General features: G+C 47.5%; 1 pseudogene; it reads left to right on the top strand.

Annotated features, from left to right (window-relative positions):
• Positions 1 to 5,774: 5,774 nt before the first annotated feature.
• On the top strand, positions 5,775 to 7,316 carry LOC121043213 (40S ribosomal protein SA-like; annotated as a pseudogene).

Here is a 7,316-nt window from a genome sequence, read left to right as displayed (position 1 = left end):
GGGGAAAGAGATAAACAGCTTTGCAGAAAGGAAAAGGTTTCCTGAACACTGTGCCCAGGAAGGACTTAAAGGGTCTTAGACACTCTATGGGGCCACTTCCTTCATATTCTATCACCCAGGGGGGACACAGGACGCTGTCCAGTGGACTCAACTGGATGCTCCCATGTGAATTACACCCTCCTGTCCACCTCCAACCATACCTCACATCTCTTGATTCAGAATCTAAGTGGAATGAAACGTAACAGGAATGTGGGGCTACTCTTCTGTCTTGTGGCACCAACTGTGATGACAGGTTTAGATAAAGTCGTCTAAGAAATTTGGTGTTGGGTAAGGGTCATGGATTCCCAGAACTAGAAGGTGTCTTAGAAGGGAGCTTCTGAAAGTGTGGTGCATGGATCCATGGGGAATCTGAAACCCTTTCAGGGAATACATGATGTCAAACCTGCTTGCACAAAAACACTAAGATGTTATTTGCCTTTCCACCAGTTTTATTTATTTTTATGGTGTTGACATTTGCACTGGTGAGGTAAAAGCAATGTAGGTGAAAATGTGGCACCTTGGTGCAAACCAAGGTCTTGGGTACAAACTGCTCTGGGGGTCGGTGCCGTTGTCCTTTACCTCATGTACTAGCTGCAAAAAATCGTCTGTTTCACTTAAGAATGGCCGTGATGAGGCAGTAAAAAAGTATTAATTGTATTAAACCTTGACTTTGAGTACATCTCTTTGGAATATTCCATGCAGTGAAATGGAAAGTATAGCGCACCTAAAATGCTTCTCCTGCACACCAAAGTGCCTGGTTATCCAGGGGGAAAGCAATCAGGCTGTTGTTTGAGATAGGACCTGAACTTCGCCACCGTTTTCAAGGAACGCCATTTTTGCTTAAAAAAAAAAATAAAATAGTAATAACTGACTGACAAACTACGGTTATTCAGCCTTGGGTATTTAACAAATTGTTTCTCAAAAATGAATGAAACAAATCTGGCACTTCAAAAAAACCTTACTGGCAGAATTTGTGGCAGTGGCAAAATTCACATTTTTAAGTGAAAATCAGAATTTTGAAACTCTTTTCTCTGGCACCATGAGCCAGATTAACATTGAGAACACTTGCCCAGCTCAGTGAACCAACATTTTCCAAAAGATCAATGCACGATGGCACAAAATCCATACATGGGTAAAACACTCATTTAAAGCATGAGATAGCTTAACGGACGTTAGCGGAACCGAGTTCAAAAAGCCCATTGACATCTCAGGTTCCAAATTGTCATTAATCTTGAAGAATTTATCACTAGCCAAGTTGGGTGAGGTATCAGAGAAGAATACCCACCCGTAGTTAGCTGGAAAGGCTATTAAATTCTGCCTCCCCCCTGCTCCCCCTTTTCAAACTGTGTATCCCAGTGAGGCAGAATTTTCTTCCCAGACTCCAGTCAAACCAGTATATCACACAGGACTGAATGCAGAGGCGCAGATGAGAATCCAGAGGCGCAGATGAGAATCCAGAGGCGCAGATGAGAATCCAGAGGTACTCTCTAACCCAGACACTAAAGAAATTTACAAAAATACCAAACAGTCACACCCTTCTCACTAAGTTATTTGGTTTGGGGGAACATATATTTTTTACATAAAAATATGACTTGCATTAATATGTCATGGCTTGTTTAAATGAATTAATAAACATTTTTAATGTTTTAATTTTTAATCTCTGAGATGATAAATATCAGTAAGTATCACCCATGTAGTAAAAAGTTTTCAAATGACCCCAGGCTTGGCCCATCTACAGCAACCCCACTGTTAAGTATAATGTGAGCCAAAATTTGATGTTCTTTCCCTCTTTTTTTTTTTTTAATTTTTTTTTCAACGTTTTTTATTTATTTTTGGGACAGAGAGAGACAGAGCATGAACGGGGGAGGGGCAGAGAGAGAGGGAGACACAGAATCGGAAACAGGCTCCAGGCTCCGAGCCATCAGCCCAGAGCCCGACGCGGGGCTCGAACTCCCGGACCGCGAGATCGTGACCTGGCTGAAGTCGGACGCTTAACCGACTGCGCCACCCAGGCGCCCCTGTTCTTTCCCTCTTAAGAGTTCCTTTGTTCCAGTTACATATTTCTAGTCACTGTAGCCTTTTCTGTCTTATTCCACCATCCTATAAACTCACCACCAGGCAGTGTATATATCATAGTTCCAGGGACCTAGTGGCTGTGTCAGGATCTGGTATGGTCATGAATGGGTTCCTAGAAAGACAGCAAAGAGAGTTTTGCAGACGATAACTAAATGCCGTGAGGATTTGAGACTCTTGAGCGTGAAACAAGTAGAAGCCTTCCTTCCCAAGCCCATTTCCCTAGGGAATGTCTTCTGTAGTGGGTTTAATGGTGGTCGTCAATAAGGTATAGGACCTCCAATAAGGTCCCAGTCCCCAGAACCTGTGAATATTACCCGTATGGCAAAAGAGTGCATATTACCTTATATGGTAACAGATAAGATGGAATGATCTGGGTGGGTTCTAAGTGCCTTCACAAGTGTCCTCAGAAGAAAGTGGCAAAGGAAAATAAGACAGAGAAAAGAAGATGGAGATTGGAGATTGGAATGATGTGGCCAGAAGCCGGGGAACACCAAGGAATGCCAAGAGCCATGAGAAGCCAGAAGAGGCAAGGAAGAGATTCTTCCCTGGAGCCTTCAGAGGGAGCAGGGCCCTGCTGACAACCTTGATTTCAGATTCCTGGTCTCTAGAATACATTCTTATAGTACTAAGGCATCCATCCAGTTTATGGTACTAAGCCATCCAGTTTATGGGGGTTTGTTCTAGCAGCCCTGGGAAACTAATATACCTTTGGTGGTCTGGGAACAGGCATGCCAACTGCTTGTTAGTAATAACAATAACAACAACAATAATAAGAGTATCGACTGAATATCCACTCTGTGCCAAGCACGGCACTAAGCGCTACAACACATTATCGATCAATTGCACAACTTCATGAGACAGGCATCATTGTCACAGGCATCATTTGTAAGTGAGGAAGATGAGACTTGGGGTTACAGGGCTAGTAAGAGGAGGAGCTGAGATTAGACCCAGGATGTGTTGGACTCTTTCTTGTTGGCTTTTATCAGTACCTTGGGAAGTACTGCAAGGACGGCCCATTTCATCGTGAGGGGGAGTCAGGGAAAAGAGAACAGAGCAGGCGGGGACCAGCATGGAGCAGAGAGAAGCCGAACAATCCCAGGGGGCCCTTTAGCAGCTTCCAGGGCCCCCCTCAAACCTGCCAGGGCAGGGCTTGGCAGGGTATGGAGAAGGGGAGGAGGGCTGGGGTTCAGAGATGCTCTTGGTCGCTGTTCAGAGCCAAAGACTGTTTTCATGGTGGTTCCGTAATTCCCATACCTTCCGCCTAGACTGGTAAGGCAGCCAGGAAGCACATATTTCATGCAGGGTGGATGTTGTCAGCCAGTGTTGGTCTGGCAAGCCCTCTGTCCTCTCGGGCAATCCGAAGAGAGTCTGCCCAGATGCTGCCAAAGCCCCCGTGAGGCCCTGCTTGTCAAGACATTGCCATTCATGTCGCCTGAAGGCATTTGGGGCAATTTCCATTTCCTTCCCTGAGGCCCAGTTTCCCTTTGGTCTTACACATCCGGCTCTGGTCTATAAACTCAGCTCAAGGAGTAATTAATGCAAGCTCAAAGGAAGGGAAAAAGCCGAAGGGAGCTCTCTTCTACAGCCAGCTCAGTTCAAAGTGCTCGAGGACAACCTAGGCAGGATAGCTTTATGAGGTTCCAGAGCTATCATCACCCTAACTGCATTGGGAGCAGACAGGGTTGGCTCCGCTGCAAACGAGGCATTTGCTTGTAATTGCTTAGGATGAAGGATTTGTTGCGGTGGGTGTAGCACAAACAGTCTGAGGACAGACTCCAACAATTCTTATAACTAAAGGCTATCGGATGAGACAGCACCACTCTTTTCCTCCAGCCCACGGCTAAAGGTATGACAAGGAATGAAATGAATCAGGTAAAGGGCCCAACATTTACTGAGCACCTACTATGTGCCCGGTGCTTCGCATACGTTAGTTAATCTGCGAAACAACTCTGAAATGAAAGTGTTATTTCTCACATTTTTTTTTCCAGAGGACGATACTGAAGCTCATAGAATTTCTGTCTAGTAAAATCTGATCTAGTAAGACCTGAATTATCACAGCCTGGGCCACTTTCACCATCCCATGCAAAATAAACACTAAGATTGAATAACATGACCCTTGTATGTACAACGAAGATCGATCGGGGCACTGGAACATGAACATGTCTGAATGAAACACAAACATTCATAAAATTGGATCTATAAATTCAAGACATTCTTTTTGTTATTTTTGGTGGGTCAGAGGGTGTGTGCTGAATTCTAAGCCAAAATGTGCCCAACGTGACATTCCTCAATCTATGGAATGTGGCCCATGGATCAGAGCTGGCTCACCACGTGCTTCTGACCAGGCCAGGAGGAAATACAGAAACTGAGCAGAAGCGTTCAGGAACATTCACTGCAGTTTGACATTCACGCCATTTTTGCTGTATTTTACAAAAGTATTGAGTACGATAGATTAGAAATTTAAATATCTGATCCTTCACCGCAGAGAAGCCTGTCAGAGCGTGCACATCTGGTCATGCATGAAGCCATTCGAACAAACGAATGTTATAAAAACAATAGGTTTTGGGGGCGCCTGGGTGGCGCAGTCAGTTAAGCGTCCGACTTCAGCCGGGTCACGATCTCGCGGTCCGGGAGTTCGAGCCCCGCGTCAGGCTCTGGGCTGATGGCTCAGAGCCTGGAGCCTGTTTCCGATTCTGTGTCTCCCTCTCTCTCTGCCCCTCCCCCGTTCATGCTCTGTCTCTCTCTGTCCCAAAAATAAATAAACGTTGAAAAAAAAAAAAACAATATGTTTTGGACGTGCATATATAATCATTTGAATGTGTGCTTAAATCAGATCTATTCAAACCTTCCTAACTCATCCTTGTGGTTCTTGCCAGAGTCCCGTTGCTTATTGCTCGGCGATAGTGTTTATTTGTTTAACTTTCCACGGGTTGGTGAAAACAGCATTCTATTTTCTATAGTCACGGGGAAAAATCCCGATTCCTTAGCAGGCAAGGCACCTTCTCACCATTCTCTTCCATACTCTGCCTGGTCCAGGACACTTACGCTGCCCGAAATGCCTCTTCCTGGTCTTTGTCTGTGAGCTCTATCTTCAGTCTTTGAGGCTCAACTCAAGCAACATCTCCTTGGAGCCTCCCTCCAACCCTCTGCCCAGCTTGGGTCATTTCATCTTGGATGCTCTCAGCACACACTGCACAGGCCTGGCTCACGGTGCCCCCTGGCACGGATTACATATCTCTTCCCTGTTCCACATCCTCTGCCGCCCTGTGCACCTGGCCTGAGACCCCTTCCTGCTTCCAGAATCGGACCAAAGGTCATCTCCTCCAGGAAACCTTTCCACACCGCAAATTAACAGCTTCTTTCATTCATTCATTCAACACAAATGTGTTGAGCGCCTGGTATGCGCAAGATCTTGTGTTCGATTCTGGAGAAAGGTCCGTCACCGACAGGACAAAGACCCCACATTCTAGAGGGAAGAGATATTAGAAAATGAAGCAAACAATAAATACAATCATCGCAGGTAGTGGGACGTTCTGTGAAGGGAGGAAAGCAGGGTGCCATGATGGAGCGTTGATGGGGGTGAGGAGGACTGCTCAGGGAGAAGTCACAGGGAGTTGGACGCGTGGGCCTGAAGGGTGAGAAGAAACCAGCTATTGTAAGGACAGGGACAAGTGTGTTGCAGACAGAGGGAAGAGCAAGGGCGAAGGCTGTTGGTGGGGAACACATTCGCTGTGTTGCAGGGACATCCAGAGGCTGTGAGTCTGGGGCAGAGAGCAAGGAGGGGAGTAGGAGGAGGTGAAGTCAGAGAGGGAGGCAGGGGCCGGACCTCTAGGGCTCTCTCGGCCACGGCAAGATTCGAGTTTAAATGCAGTGGGAATCCCTTTCCACGCTACCCAGGGAGGAGTCCATTCGGCGTTGATCTGCATTCAGGTTGTAACTTCAGGGAAACTTTCACCATCTCCGGAGCTCTTGATGTCCTGAAAATAAAGGAGGATGCTCTGAAATCTCTTGCAGCAGGAACCCACTTGGGTGGCACGGGCCTTGGCTTTCAAATGGAACGGTACATCTACAGAAGGAAAAGTGAAGCTTGGGAGAAGCTGCTGCTGGCAGCTCCTGCCATTGTTGCCATTGAAAACCCAGCTGATGTCAGTATCAGGTCATCTGGGAATACTGGCCAGCGAGCTGGGCTGAAGTCTCCTGCTGCTGCTGGAGCCACTCCTATTGCCGGCCGCTTTGCTCCTGGAAACTTCACTAACCAGACCCGGGCAGCGTCCTGGGAGCCGAGACTTCGGTGTGGTCGTTCAGCCCAGGGCTGACCACCAGCCTCTCACAGAGGTGTCTTATGTTAACCTACCTACACACTGCTCTGTGTGACACAGACTCTCCTCTGTGCTACGTGGGCGTCGCCATCCCTTGCAACCAGGGAGCTCACTCGGTGGGTCTGGTGGGGTGGGTGCTGTCCTGGGGAGCTCCCCGCATGCGTAGCACCATTTCTGGTGAACCCATAAGGAAGGTCGTGCCCCCTCTCTGAAGAGATCCTGAAGGGGCTGAAAAGGAAGAGCAGGCCACTGCCAAAAAGGCCGTGATCATGGAGGGACTTCAGGGTGAATGGACTGCTTCCGCTGCTGAGTTCACTGCTACTCAACCTGAAGTCAGGCTGGTCTGAAGGCGTGCAGGTGCCCTTTGTGCCCACCCAGCAGTTCCCTCCTAAAGACTGGTCCGCAGCTTCCACTGTTCAGGCCACCGAATGGGTAGGAACAACCACCGAGTGGTCCTAAGCTGCTCTTTCACAAGGGCAAACGAAATGGAAATTAGGTTGATGGAAAACAAAGGTCTCTAAAAAAATTAAAACATAAAAGAAATTAAATGCGGTGGGAATCCACTAGAAGGTTTAAACAAAGGAGAGATGCAATCGGGTTTATCTCTTTCAAAGAACATTCTGGCTGGTGTGTCAGGGGGCAATGCTGAAGTACCACTTAGGAGGCAGCGACCGTGGTCCGGGTGAGAGATGATGGTGGCCTGGGCTGGGATAGCAGTGCTGGCAATGAGGACAGGAGGGAGGATTCAGGCTATGTTCTGGAAGCTGGGCTGACTGCTGGAATGAGTGATGTTTTGGGAGTTCTACTGGATGTAATACTGCAAAGCTCGGGACACCCGGATGGCTCAGTGGGTTGAGCGTCCGACTCTTGATTTCAGCTCAG

This window comes from Herpailurus yagouaroundi, unplaced genomic scaffold (assembly GCF_014898765.1).
Source record: "Herpailurus yagouaroundi ecotype Mexico unplaced genomic scaffold, PumYag 186, whole genome shotgun sequence".
Classification (NCBI taxonomy): domain Eukaryota; kingdom Metazoa; phylum Chordata; class Mammalia; order Carnivora; family Felidae; genus Herpailurus; species Herpailurus yagouaroundi.
This window is presented reverse-complemented; position numbering and strand designations above follow the sequence as displayed.